Source organism: Mizuhopecten yessoensis, unplaced genomic scaffold, assembly GCF_002113885.1.
Source record: "Mizuhopecten yessoensis strain PY_sf001 unplaced genomic scaffold, ASM211388v2 scaffold6169, whole genome shotgun sequence".
NCBI classification, from domain to species: Eukaryota; Metazoa; Mollusca; class Bivalvia; order Pectinida; family Pectinidae; genus Mizuhopecten; species Mizuhopecten yessoensis.
The window spans coordinates 616,374-630,565 of NW_018406415.1; the positions used below are offsets into that span (position 1 = coordinate 616,374).

Here is a 14,192-nt window from a genome sequence, read left to right on the forward strand (position 1 = left end):
AACAAACGTATGGTCTCTGAAGGCATGCTATTGAAATTTCACTCACCACGTCTACAAACTGTTTGATGGTTCCTCTGTCTTCAGATTTAAAATACCAAATGATCTTGTCCCACTAAACACATGTGACGTGTTAATCTAATGTTTATAGAGGTATCCCTGTTTAGTTGATGAATATACAACCTGTCACTGTATTGACGAAGTTTATCCAAACCCTCCCGTATTTCGGCAACTCTACAAAGGTGAACCGACCAGGTAGATACTGCTGTACACAGGTGGGCAACCATTGAAGCCAGCATGTGGCCCCGCCCCCTTTGTACACTCTCCCCCTCTGTGGGGAGATAATCTGTAAGCGCGTGGGTACATGATTAGATTGTGATTATAACACTCTAAGATGACAAAACATCGAAGTAGGTGGGATAGAGGCGGGGCGGATAACGGAACGAAGAGGGCGTGTGTTTTTCGTTCTGTGTCACAGACATCTTGGATGGATAGGCAAAGATATACTGTTTCATTGCAATAACGACAACGCAAGACTTACTGCACAATGTCGACAAAACAGGGTTGATGTTATGTTACATTAGACCTTATCCGTATAGGATTTAAACAGAGTAGGCTTGCATAAACATCAAGAGTCGCTACAGCCTGACAAAAGATCAGGCTTCCGGTTTCGCGAATCAATAGGGAAGGTATTGCTTCAGTTAAAGTCTGGTAGATATCCGAATTTAAGAGGATTTCTTGTATCTTGTAATGCATTGAAAGTAGAAATGTTTTGTACGAAAAGCGTGAAATTATGAAATAATCTCATTGCAAAGGCTGCAAGCTAACCACAAGTAGATTGTTTGCCAAGTGTAGTGGATACTAGCAAAGAGTGAGAAGTGGGGTACTATCTAATAGTCATAAGGTACCGGTATATGAGGCTTTTGGGAATATTGTTGCCAAGAGTTAAAAGAACAAAGCTCAGAGTACAACAACCCAAGCCTGAGCTCCTAGCCAATAGTGTAAGGATACTAGCCAATAGTGTAAGGATACTAGCCAATTTGGCAACGAGCAAAAACTTATTGTGCAATAAGTAATTAGTAATATATCATTCAAGGCTACAAATAGAGGTACTAGCCAAATAGTAAGATAATGTTACGGTGCTTTATATAAAACAGCAATGTAGCTATTAGCCAACCACTACGTGACGATAATACAGTGTATTGGGAATTCTTGACAAAAGCAATTGGCTACTTGTCAATAGTAATGGGGTATCTAGGCAATAATCCGTTATTAGTCAAGAGCAATGGAAATACTTGCATAGATTAATGGGGCTATTACACATTGGTAATGGGGCAACTAGCCTATGTTTAAGGGCTACTAGTCAAGAGAAAGAACCTACGAGTCATTTTTTTAATTTATTTATTTCAAATGGGCTTGTTGTTCTCGAAAAGGCCCAACTGTTCAGGAATAATCTGGACTGATGAAATTACAACCAAGCATTAACGCGGCTACCTGTCAGACGTAATGGCTAAGTAACAGCCAATAGTAAGCTACAACTACAATAGGACGTGTGACAAGACAGATAGGTACGGGGATACTAGGCGAAAGTAAATGGCTTCTAGCTAACAATATTGGAATTCTTGGTCATGATGGAAAAAGGGTTTCTAGCCATTGTCGGGCACCTACGGAACTAGCCAAGAATACAAGAGCGAATAGCCCAAAGTAGTGAGGGTACTATCAAACTTTTCAGAAGTAAATCCCTGTTTAGTTGATGAATATACAACCTGTCCGAGTATTGACGAAGTTTACCCAAACCTCCCGACCCTCCCGTGTGTCGGCTACATAGTGTAAGGACAACTAGCAAATGTTTTTTCTACCAGCCGAGAGAAACGCAGCTTCTTGTCAACACTAATAAAGTAGTGAGTAATTTGGCTTCCTGTCATTGAGCTACCAGTCAATAGTAATGGGGCTATCAAACTAAGGCTACCTCTTAAGACTAAAACTTGCAACCAAGACTTCCAATGCTACTTCCACAGACTTATTCCTAAGACTGCTCAGGATACTTCCAAAGACTTATTCCTAAGACTACCAATGCTACTCCCAAAGTCTTATTCCTAAGACTGCCAATGGTAATCCCTAAGACTTATTCTTAAGACTGCCAATGCTACTTCCTAAGACTTATTCCTAAGACTGCCAATGCTACTCCCTAAGACTTATTCCTAAGACTGCCAATGGTACTCCCTAAGACTTATTCTTAATACTGCCAATAGCACTTCCTAAGACTTATTATTCCTAAGACTGCCAGGGATACTACCTAAGACTTATACCTAAGCCTTCCATGGTTACTAAGTAAGACTTTTCCTAAGACTACCAAGGATACTCCCTAAAACTTGTTAATGTACTAACCAACAGTGACGAGTAAGTTAAGATAACGGTCGTATATTTATAAAATGAGAAATTGCTTTTAAAAGTAACGGAGCTACCGAAATCTGTAAGCGAAGTAATAATTCCTGAAAGAAGAGTATGTTTTGGATCTTTATTGTGTGAAAAAACCCTAATAGCTTCAATTCCCCACCGAAAGAATCCAAGATTTTCAAAAAAGCTAATGTTTACTTTCGCCTGTTTATTCCCAGTAAACAATGACAGATACATTTTGTTTGCATGGACCGTGTGTACATCAGTCTTTATTAGGCAGTGGCGTAGCATGTATGTATACTTACATACTCGAGCATACACTGATTTTTTTTTAATCGTATATCTTCATTATTTTTTCCTGTGATTAATATAGACTGACCGTATCAATCATAAAAAAGGAAAGAAATAAAAGTAATCCTCTTGGAAATTTTAGTCTGATAAAATAATGTTGTTATTGTTATGTCTATACACAAGGACAAATCTGGAAGGTTTATTTGAACCGTAAACTATTTAGTGAAGTACAAAATTAAATATTATTTATATAAAAGTCTAATTAATACTTGTTAATAATCAGACTAAAGGGAGTTCGGACGTAGTATATTTTTTCCCTAGCTATGGTCCCTCCCGTACCATTCCCCTCCTCCGGCGCTACGCGCCTCGGACGCTCGACCCTCAGTAAGCACTTGCTTAAGATTTGCTTCGCCACTGTAAGGGGTCAGTACCGGGTGTCGGTTATCAGGGACTGGGTGAGAAATACACCTTTCAGGGTCCATTAGGGGTTGAGTACTCGTGACAACATTGTCAGGTAACTCTAAAGGACAGGTAAATCTCTATCTCTCTATGAGCGCTCATTAACACTTCTTCACACCTGCAATCAAACTTTACACACCTAATTGGACTTTCACATTGGGCAAGACTGTGGTTAGTCAATATTTCGATAATTGTTTCTCTGAATTATTATGGTGAAAATAGTTATTTCTTGATAATGACCGTGGGAACGACCTGTACACAGATGCTGAATCAGGACCTTACAAATATATATAAAGACCTACCGAAGACATTGTAAAAATTAATGTATCTATGTAATATATTGGTCTCTTGTCTAAATATAATCCCCTGAGTTACACTAATGATAATGAGTTACTCAGACGAGATTAGTGAGTATAATTTGACGCCCTAATCTCCAGACGATGTCTTATGACGTCACACGTGTACCGCTATCACAATTCATATCTCGACCAATAAGTAAAAACAGAATGAGAGAACATTTGATACAAATCTCTTTAAATTTTTAAATGTTAGCATTTTATTTTCTTCTTTTAAATTTGGACACTTTAAGGTTTTATGCTTCCTTACATATTAAGGTGTGATTCGTGTTAGAGTTATCGTTCTTAGCAATAATGAGTATCAATTACATCAAACGTGTTATCACAATCTAATATTGTATAACATTAATTTTCATGAAATAACGTTGATTACGGCCTTCTGGAATTAAAATAATCAGAAAAAAACAAAAGAACTCTTTACAAGAAATCTCACTCACCACGTCTGTCAAATGGTTTACGCTTCCTCCCTCTTCAGATTCCAAATATCAACTGATCTAGTCCTGTAAATCACACGTGACCTCTTATTCTGATGTTTATAGAGTACACGTGTGTAGTTGATGAATATACAACCTGTCCGAGTATTGACGAAGTTTATCCAAACCTCCCGACCCTCCCGTGTGTCGGCTACTCTACAAAGGTGAACTGGCCAGGTAGATACAACACGGACAGGTGGACAACCATTGAAGCCAGTAGGTTAGCCCCGCCCCCTCCAAGCGCTCCCCACTCCGTTGGGAGATAATCGGCTAGCGCGTGGGTACATGATTACTTTGTTATTATAACACTCACACTGCGTCGAGACAGGTGTGATAGGGGCGGGGCACCCAACGGAGCGAGGTTAGCGGGGCCTAGTCTCTTGATCATCTTCATCAACAGTTAACACAATAATGCTCTCTGCTGATCGAAATAACGGTCATGTTACGTTGCTATGAGTCAGAAAGTTAAACGTTAAATCAGCATCGAATTAAAAACTTTCATGAGAGATAGATTATTCTTCAAGAGGGCATTACCCTGACTTTATTTTTAGCAGGTAAAGCATCTTTCGGCCTCCATAGTCTGATTTCTTACCAAGAACTTTAAAGGTCTTTCCTCATGTCGTGTGAAAGCGTTCTATAAATTCTAATTCTATTGTGTCAATATACTTTTATATTTTAGTCAACTATAAAAGCTTATAGTGGTTTTCTTTTAAAGATGGGAGTGTCACATTAGTTACTGAAAAATAAATCTTGCAATCAAGTGCCAAGTACAAGGAGATGACTCAAGTCATACTAGCCTCGATTGATAATTGTATTGACGAAAAATCGTACTGAGAGTCGAAATTAACAGACGTTCTAGTCAAGAACAAGAGACTTGCTAATCAAGACTTAAAGATTTTTTGGTAAGGATTAAGGACTGAACTTGACTTATTAACGACAGTACTTGTCATAACTAAATGACGTTGATACTGGTAAAGGCTAAGTTACGTGATCTTTGTATTGCTCAAGACTAAGGAACGTCAGTATTTGCTAAGATTAAGTGACGTCAATACTGGTCCAGGCTAAGGGATGGCAGCACTCTTCATGACTTAAAGATGTCAGTACTGACCAAGACTATATGCGACATTCTATTTATGAGAAATTATAACTAAGGAACGTCAGTACCAGTCAAGACTAGGCGACGTCATAATTGGTCGAGACTACGTGACGTCAGTACCGGTCATGACTTAGGGACGTACTATTTATCATTAAGTGACGTCATACAATTTAAGATTAAGTGACGTACTAGTCAAGACGACGTAATTTACTTGTCGATCCTTTTGGATTTACTTGTCAAGAGCAAATGGCATTCTAGACATGAATGATGAACCTAGAGTACTTGATATTGCTTAAAGATGGGCTTCATATGAGTAAAAGGCCTAATAGTTAAGAATATGGAGATGATTTGGCCTAGACTATGGTGATTTGGAGGACTTCTTAACAAGAGTATATGGGTCTGATAGTACCTTCAGCCCCCACCCATCCCCAGTAGTACTTACACCTTCAGACCCTCGTGTAGGGATATACCTAAAGTATGTTATCAATATTGTGTGATAAATGTTAATATGGAATTATCCTCCGCTATCTTGAATATTGCAATATATTTCTTGTATAATGTATACATTTAACCTATATGCTGTTTTGCAATCGGAAATAGAATAAATTAAAACTTAGTTCCTCAGCGTGGGAATCCCATTTTCTCATAAACAGATGTTTTGACTGTTAATTCCCAGTGTAAATGTCAGATAACGTTTGTTTGTACAGACAGTATTGTACATGTATATAATCTTTATTAGGGGTCAGTACCGGGTGCCGGGTATCAGGGGCTAGGTGAGAGATACACCTTTCAGGGTCCATTAGGGGCTGAGTACTCGTGACAACATTGACAGGTAAACTCGAAAGGGACAGGTATACCTCTCTGTACACCACTAATTAACATACCTTTACACATGTCATTAACCGTTACATCTGTAATTGAACCTGTACACGTGTAATGGATTTTACTCAGGTATAGCTAGTGGTAATGTCAGATTTTTCTGTAATTATCTATTTTGAAATTTCCTTTCTTAATTGATTAAGTTAAATGTCCATATGGGAACGACATATGATGAGTAGTACACTGATGCTGACCCTTGACCTTCACCTAAACGTTAGACAATGACTATAGGTATACAGTTTTACATAAAGCACTTGAGTTACACTAATGATAATAAGCTTCTCTAACGGGATTACAGAGTATTACTTGACGCCCTTATCTGCAAACGGTCAAAATGTATTTGGCGTATATCATAACGTGTTTGTATAGCTCACCTACATGTAAAATGAATCGTAAGTAGGCGCAGGTAGACCAAAAACAGATAAAAGGTGGGTAAAATCGTCGAAACGGAAGCTTATTTCACAAACACCTATCACGAAAACCGAAGTAATTTTTATTACTGAAATCGGAAACACAATGACAGATATCAGGACAAAGCGTATCAAACGCTGAGAAGACACAGACTCTGATATAGCTAAACACGCTTTATTTTTTTGTTGAGCATATTTTATTTACTATCTGTTTATTGAATAGCAGAAAGTTGAGAATAGTGATTAGACTACCACTGGTTCCGTTTGCATTGAGAAGGAAAAAGCACATGGTCCGGGATACACTGATATTGTATTACTTAATACATTACGGAAGTCAGCTTTAAATTTGTTATATTATCATATTTTGAACTAGACTGTTATCCTAAGGATTAATCTCTCTCCCTCCCCCCACTCTCTCCTTCTCTCGCTGTCTCTCTTCACTACCTCTCTGTCAATCTCTCTTAATTAAAGCCAATGTAAATATAAATGTAATCTGTCACCTTGAAAATTTGTATTAATATATTGTAGGGACAGGGCTTAATATAAGTTGTTAAACTTGCGTCCAACTCCCATTGTAAATAAATTCAATAAAATATGTTTAAATAAAATTTATTTTCTAGTCAACAGAACAAATTTGATTTATAAGAGTTACATCCCCTTAAAATTTATTTTGTTGAATCATCCATGCCTTATTAACAGAGCAGAGAGTCTACAGGTGAGAAATGGGCACAGACACTGATATTCCAGTGAAATATTTTACCAATTAAAAAGATTATCGGCACAGACAACAATTACATATTTTAGAGGTATAAATAGAATCTCGGTAAAATAGCCACCTATTATTGGAATGTATATCAAGCCACGGACTTAGATAGGCTAATATTTCTGTCTACACATCAAGATGGGTCCAAACATACCATTGTAACAAATTCGCATGTCCCCATTATCCTTACTACAGAGACAAAACAAGGATACCCGCGTTCTATCATACTTATATTATGTCGCTCCGGTGTGAATATTGATACGATAGGACTACTCGTCATGTCAGTTAAACAGTGATGGACCCCGAGTGACTATCCTGATCAAGGATCTATCGGAAATGATTTTTCTTTCTTCAAAATCGTATATTTTTCTCATTTCCACATTCTGAACCCCGTTTCCCACAGGGAATTTGGAATCATCTTTGGTTTCTGAATCCGCAAATGGTAAAGTATCTTGAGAAAAAACCAGATATCCACTTATCAAGAGCAGAACTCTAAAATTTGAAGGTATTCGCATGAAGGAAAAAGCACATCAGAAACTTATAAAATAACAGTAGTATTTGCAAATACCACTATAGACGTATAAAGGTCTCTGAAATCAAGTTAATAAAGATCTAACTCACCACGTATACCAAATGCTGCTAAGGTCTGATAGTTTCTTCTTCTTCGGATTTCAAACACCAACTGATCGGCCCTCCACACTCGTGTCCTGTTGTTCTGATGTTTATAGAGTACACGTGTGTAGTTGATGAGTATACAACCTGTCCGAGTATTGACGAAGTTTATCCAAACTTTCCGCCCCTCCTGTCTGTCGGCAACTTTACAAAGGTGAACTGGCCAGGTAGATACAACACGGACAGGTGGACAACCATTGAACCCAATATGTGGCCCCGCCCCCCTCCAAGCGCTCCCCCCTCCGTTGGGGGATAATCGGCTAGCGTGTGGATATATGATTAGTTTGTGATTACAACATACTATATAAATACACACAGTTGGAGCAAGTGTGATATGGGGCGGAGCCTAATTCGAATAAATAGACACATAGATTTATTCTGATAAAATTAGAACTTTTACAATCCTTTTACAGTCAGTCCTGAAATAAAAGATAATTAAATAGTAAATATACTGTGCTCATCTGATTTATATTCAACTATGCTTGAATTCACAACATTAGACGGAAGATTCAGTTCTCTGTCTATCTAACAAATACAAGTGGTCCTAAAACCGATCCTTGTGGTATGCTGCTTATTACATAGTTTCAGTCCTACTTTTCTATTTCACGACGACCCTTTTTTCTTTCTAGTAAAAAATCGGCTATCCAAGAGGAGAACCTCCCCGATATCATTTTGCTAGTTTATGGATTAGGTGTTGATGAGAAATTTTATCAAATTCTTTCATTTAAAGAATCATAATATTAATGCTTCACAACCAGCTAGAACGGATGCATTAATACAACACACGTAGCCAACACGCATAGGCTCACAATACAGTTTATACAACATGTTTTTAGCTAAAGCTTACCTCTACTTATGTCACCTCTCCATTAGAAAGTGCTCATCTTTTAATATGTTTTGCTAAATATCTATTGTGTAACTTTGCATGTCTTTTATGTGTCGGTTTTAATAGCTCATTCGAGCTAATGTTGTATTGTTTTTAATCATACCGACGTTAAATAAATAAACTTTTGATTTGATTTGATTTGATTTGATTTGATTGAACCTTTTTGTAACTCTATTTTTAACCCCTATCTGGCGGCTTTCAAGGGGGCCTTTTGGTGTCAGTTTTCTCTGCTGCGCCTCCTTGAGGACTGGCGTCAGCCTTGTACAATGGCAAGTGTATAGGTACAATCCTTTTGGACTTGTTCAGGGCTTTTGATTGCATATCTCATGGATTGTTACTTGGGAAACTGCAAGCATTTGGGCTTGATAAACCCCTTTACAGATCTCATTAGCAGTTACCTCAGCAACAGATTACCTCAGCAACAGAATACATCAGCAACAGATTACCTCAGCAACAGATTACCTCAGCGACAGATTACATCAGCAACAGATTAAATCGGACTAGACTGGGGCCTATCTGCAGTGCCTGGGAGCCGCTAAGGAAGGGTGTTCCTCAGGGTTCGATACTTGGACCGCTGATTTTGAATGTATTTTCAAATGATATTCTTGTGTGTTTAAAATACAATAGCATTTATAATTGCATCTTATGTTTTATAAGATGAACGTAAAATTTCAATTGAATGGGTTTCAAGAAATAGCATGAAAACAAATCCTAAAGAAATTCAAGTCATCAGTATTGGGGAAAAGTCTGGTCAACGTCTTAAATGATTTAATGTTGAAAACCAAAATATACCCTGTGAAGACACTGTGAAACTTTTAGGTCTAGATATAAACAGTGACCTGAACTTTAAAGACCATGTTTTTAACATTTGCAGGAAGGCATCGAAACAATTATGTGTGTTAAGAACTGGTACATTTTTATCTAACAAGGCCAAACTCACTATTTTTAAATCTTTCATCTTATCAAATTTTAATAATGTCCACTAGCCTGACACTTTTGTAATGTTACCATCACCAGGAAAATGGAAAAGATACAGGAAATAGAAATTAGATTTATTGAAAATGATAAATCATCAACTTTAAAAACATTATTGAATAAAACACAAACTCGATTTTTTAAATGTAAACAGACTAAAAATAATGTCAAAAGAAGTTTTCAAAATTGTAAAAATAATTGGCACCTGATTTCATATCTCTAATTATAATTTGAGACAACAACAGACTGCCAGCATACCAAGGGTAAAGACAGTGGGCTACAGAAAGAGATCCTTTAAATTTGAGGCAGCTCGGGTGTGGAAGAGCCTGTCAAACAACCTTAGAAGTGCGGAAAACTACCTGGGACGGTCATCTGTGTAAATGTAGGATCTGTTCCTCGTAGACTTTGTTTAAGTTCAGTTTTTCTGCGTGTTCTATGAATGCTTGTGTGTGCTTTTTGAATTTTAGCCCTGTTTTACTATTATGTGTGACTTGTATGCTTTTATGTCCTTTATGCTTTATGATTGTATATAATCTCACGCAGTATATTTTAATTTAAGTGCTTCTAGTTCCCATTTTTTTTAGTTAAAATTGACATCACTGTTCCTTTTTTTAAATCACACTAAATTAGTGTATATCCGGTCAAATTTTAAATTTTGCTATAATAACATGTATGTATATAACACTGTCATAGTGCTTAACCCTCAGCTAGTAATACTTGTGTAACACACTAGTATTCATTATTTACCTCCAGTTTATAAATTTAACTTTAAATGCTATCTGTCTGTGATATCTTATGTGCTGCTTTACTTTTGTATCTCTATTGTTTTTACCTGTTAAATTATCCTTTGATGTGTGCCTGCTATTTTCTGAACTAGCTTTGAATTTACCTGCATGCTGTTTATCCATGTTATTTCGTATTTGTATCCTTTGTTTGTCGCAAAAATAGCACTACAGTGCTAATGTTTATTGTTTTAAATATGCGACGTTAAATAAAAATTCGTGTATCTTGTATCTTTCATAAAATCCCAATACACATCATCGATATATCCTCCTTTATCCAAAATTTCGGTCCATTCATCAATAATCTTTGAAAGTTGTAACACCGTAGATCTGCCTTCAATAAAGCCATACTGTCCCTTGCTGAAATTAACTAGTTTCTGTCTCTTATATACAGTTAAACCTATAAAAAAATATCATTTGTTTAGTTGTCACATAAAGGTTCCCAAAAAACGTGTAGGGACACGTTTCTTTAATGATTGTTTTATATATCACACTTGCTATGTTATAAAATGTGTTCACATTGCGTTCATAAAGAATGTCAGAACGAGATTATTTTTATATACTGACATTTAGTGACAAGAACCGAACTCGCATTTAATTTTTGATTGTATACAAGATTTAACCACATAATTGCTATCTAAGTCCGTGGTATAAGGTAGGAGTGAAGTGCGATGATTTGTGCCATTTCGTTGTTTTGTGTTTTCGCCCCGAAAAACAAGATTGATAAACTTTTAATGTTCGATTTTCCTAGAAAGAACGAGAATTAACATTGGTTGCAATCTACCATCGTAATAAGTTCTAGTTAAATGTTGCTCTGTAATAGCAAGTAAAATCCGGATGTTTGCCAGTGTGCGAATCCAATGTTCTCATAATTAGGTGTTTCGACTGTTAATTCCCAGTGTACATGTCAGATAAGGTTTGTTTGTACAGACAGTATTGTACATGTATATAATCTTTATTAGGGATCAGTGCTTGGTGCCGGGTATCAGGGGGCTAGGTGAGAGATACACCTTTCAGGGTCCATTAGGGGCTGAGTACTCGTGACAACATTGTCAGGTCAACTAAAAACCCTCTATCTCTCAATGACCACTGATTTACACACCTTACACCTGTAGTATTGGACGTACAGGTCAATATTTTTCTTTTTCATCTATTTTGAGGTTTCCTTTCCATTTACCCATTCGTGTCTGAAGATAATGCCCATGGGGACAACACTTACCTTACATGTCCTCAACTGTACCCGTCGGATTACCAAACTAAGGACACATTTACCATACGTGAAATATCTACGCACTTTGAACATCAATTTGGACACATTTGATTTCAGTTATTTAATAAGATTCATCAGTTTGGAAATATGAACAGTGTAAATCAATACTTTGATATTATGAAGTAACAGACCATTGTAATTATGTGTATTTTTTATCACGAACTGACTGTCAAATGATTGCAAATCCTGTACATCTTGAATGTAATTTTAAGAAGAAAGCTGTGTATATGTGTATAAGCGAGGACAATTGTAAATGTATTGCTATATCAGAGACGTATGTAATATATATATATATACGTCTCGGTTATTATCAAGTCTTTATGATAGACATGTATGTTTATTTATATATACTACTCACTTTTGTTAGGATCACTTTTATTTCTGGGCAAATGTGAAAATAAATATTTCATTTGGTTTAAAGTGAGATTATTTTTGAAAAATTGGTTCTTCTTTTAATTCATCAGCAAGCAAAAATTCCAAAAATCGTAATTACAGTCGGAAAATGAGCCACAGGAAAAGGGTAACCCTTAAAGTTGATAGCAACGAGGTATTCATTAACAAATTTAAATTGAACAAAACTCATCCTAAATAAGCATCAAAATGATATCGCGTATCCGGTTTTGTGGGATGCGTTCCACTCAGCTACCAAAGCTTTTCCAGCCCCTGGAGCGTCCTTGGCTGAATATTTCTGGCAGAGAGAGCTGTTTGCAGCATTTCCCACACATGCTCGATGGGATTTAGATCCGGTGAGCGGGCTGGCCAATCCATTCGTTTAACAGTCTCTTGCAGTCATCGTTGCTCTATGTGACCTAGCCTTATCGTCCATAAGGATGAAGTCAGGGCCGATAGCGCCAGCGTAGGGTCTGCCATAGGCATCAAGGATTTCATCGCAGTAAACGGTACCATTATGGATGACATGGAGGTCAGTTTTCCCACGAAGGCTTATGCCTCCCCACACCATCACTGACCCTCTGCCATATCAGTCATGTTTCACAACGTTACCTGCCTGGAACCTCTCCCCATGTTGTCTCCATATTCTAACGCGCCTGTCGGTGAAGTCGAGACAGAATCTGGACTCGTCAGTAAAAAGAACCGGTCCCCATTTCTGAAGAGTCCAAGTTCTGTGAGCTTGGGCCCAATCTTATCGGTCCCTAGCATGGCGCGCAGTTAAGGAAACTCGTATTGCTGGTCTACGTGACCTTAAACCAGCATCATGAAGACGGTTCGTAACTGTCTGAGTGGCTACCCGGGTACCAGAAGCATTTAGGAGGTCGTTTCGTAAAGCTGTGGCAGTCTGGAACCTGTGACGCCATGCCTGTAAGAGCAAAAGTCGGTCTTGGCGCTGCGTTGTAGCCCTAGAACGACCTCCAGCATGATGTCTGGAAGGGTTTCCGTTAGTTTGGAAACGATTCCACATTCTTGCCATCACACTTTGAGACATGCTAGCTTGCAACATTCCGATGCCCCTATTCATTTCACCGTCATTTAACCGTTGTCTGGTTCGTCTTTGTGCCATATTAAAAACAACAACACGTTAAGAATATTCATCAAATCGATTTCCTTAACAATTTGAACAACGCCTTTCTTAGCCTAGCTTAGCTTTTGAAAGGGGTGTACACATGGAAAAGCGTACACGCGCTTTTATGGTTGACTAAACACACCCACACAGGACGATTTGGAAGGCTGACATATTCGCCCAAAACAGTACGGAAGAAAAGTATAATATCCTTTCTAACATTTTGTGATTCCCCCCCCCCCCCCCCCCTCAAACTATAGGTGATCCTTAGCAAAATGTGAGTAGTATATATAACTGGACTAAATATACGGAGTCGTGTAATATTTGAAACTGAAATCCCTAATCAGACTTGCTGCATTTCAACGTTGTTAAACACGTGTCATATGGAGGCGGTATGGAAGCTACATGGAGCGACGACGTCGATGATGATGATGACAATGACGGCGACGATATTTCATGAATTTTGTTGTATTTTTCTTATTTTCCTTTTCTTTTTGTTGAAAGTTCATTTTATTCGAGGACTGAACATAACGTTTGGTGTCATGTTTTTGTAGTAGGACGAGGAATATGGATAAAGATAATGCCGTCGCTGGGGCTCGAACCAGCGACCCTTGACACTCCAGCCCGATGCTCTACCGCTACGCTTAAGGGAAGTTACCTACAGCTGACGCTAAACCCAATCAATGCACATCTTTTACACTATTCCCCCCTCTTTTAATCACCAACCCAGGCTCTTTGACTCCCCGCCAAGGGTTTTCCTACCTTGAACGGGGAGGGTCAACGGCACAAGTTTGTAGTAGGACGAGGAATAGTGATACAGATAGTGCCGTCGCTGGGGCTCGAAGCGCGACCCTTGGCTCTCAAGTCCAGGTACAGGTTCAAGTTTCAAGTTTTATTCGAACTTTAGGCCATTGGCCCATCGCAGTATACAATACATATTATACACAAATCATGGACAATGTCAGAGAAT

General features: G+C 37.9%; 1 protein-coding gene across 3 annotated transcripts in view; it reads right to left on the reverse strand.

The window, feature by feature from the left end:
• The window catches only part of LOC110451777 (M-phase inducer phosphatase-like), a 28,146-nt gene extending 20,241 nt beyond the window's left edge, over nucleotides 1-7,905 (reverse strand). Inside the window, exon 1 of one of the 3 annotated variants that reach the window (XM_021499947.1) lies at nucleotides 7,743-7,905. The gene's annotated coding sequence lies outside the window, so the exon portion shown is untranslated. Of the gene's footprint in view, nucleotides 1-46; nucleotides 104-3,937; nucleotides 4,034-7,742 lie in introns of those variants that run through there. The other 2 variants (XM_021499948.1, XM_021499951.1) reach the window with 2 other exon arrangements.
• Nucleotides 7,906-14,192: the final 6,287 nt, after the last annotated feature.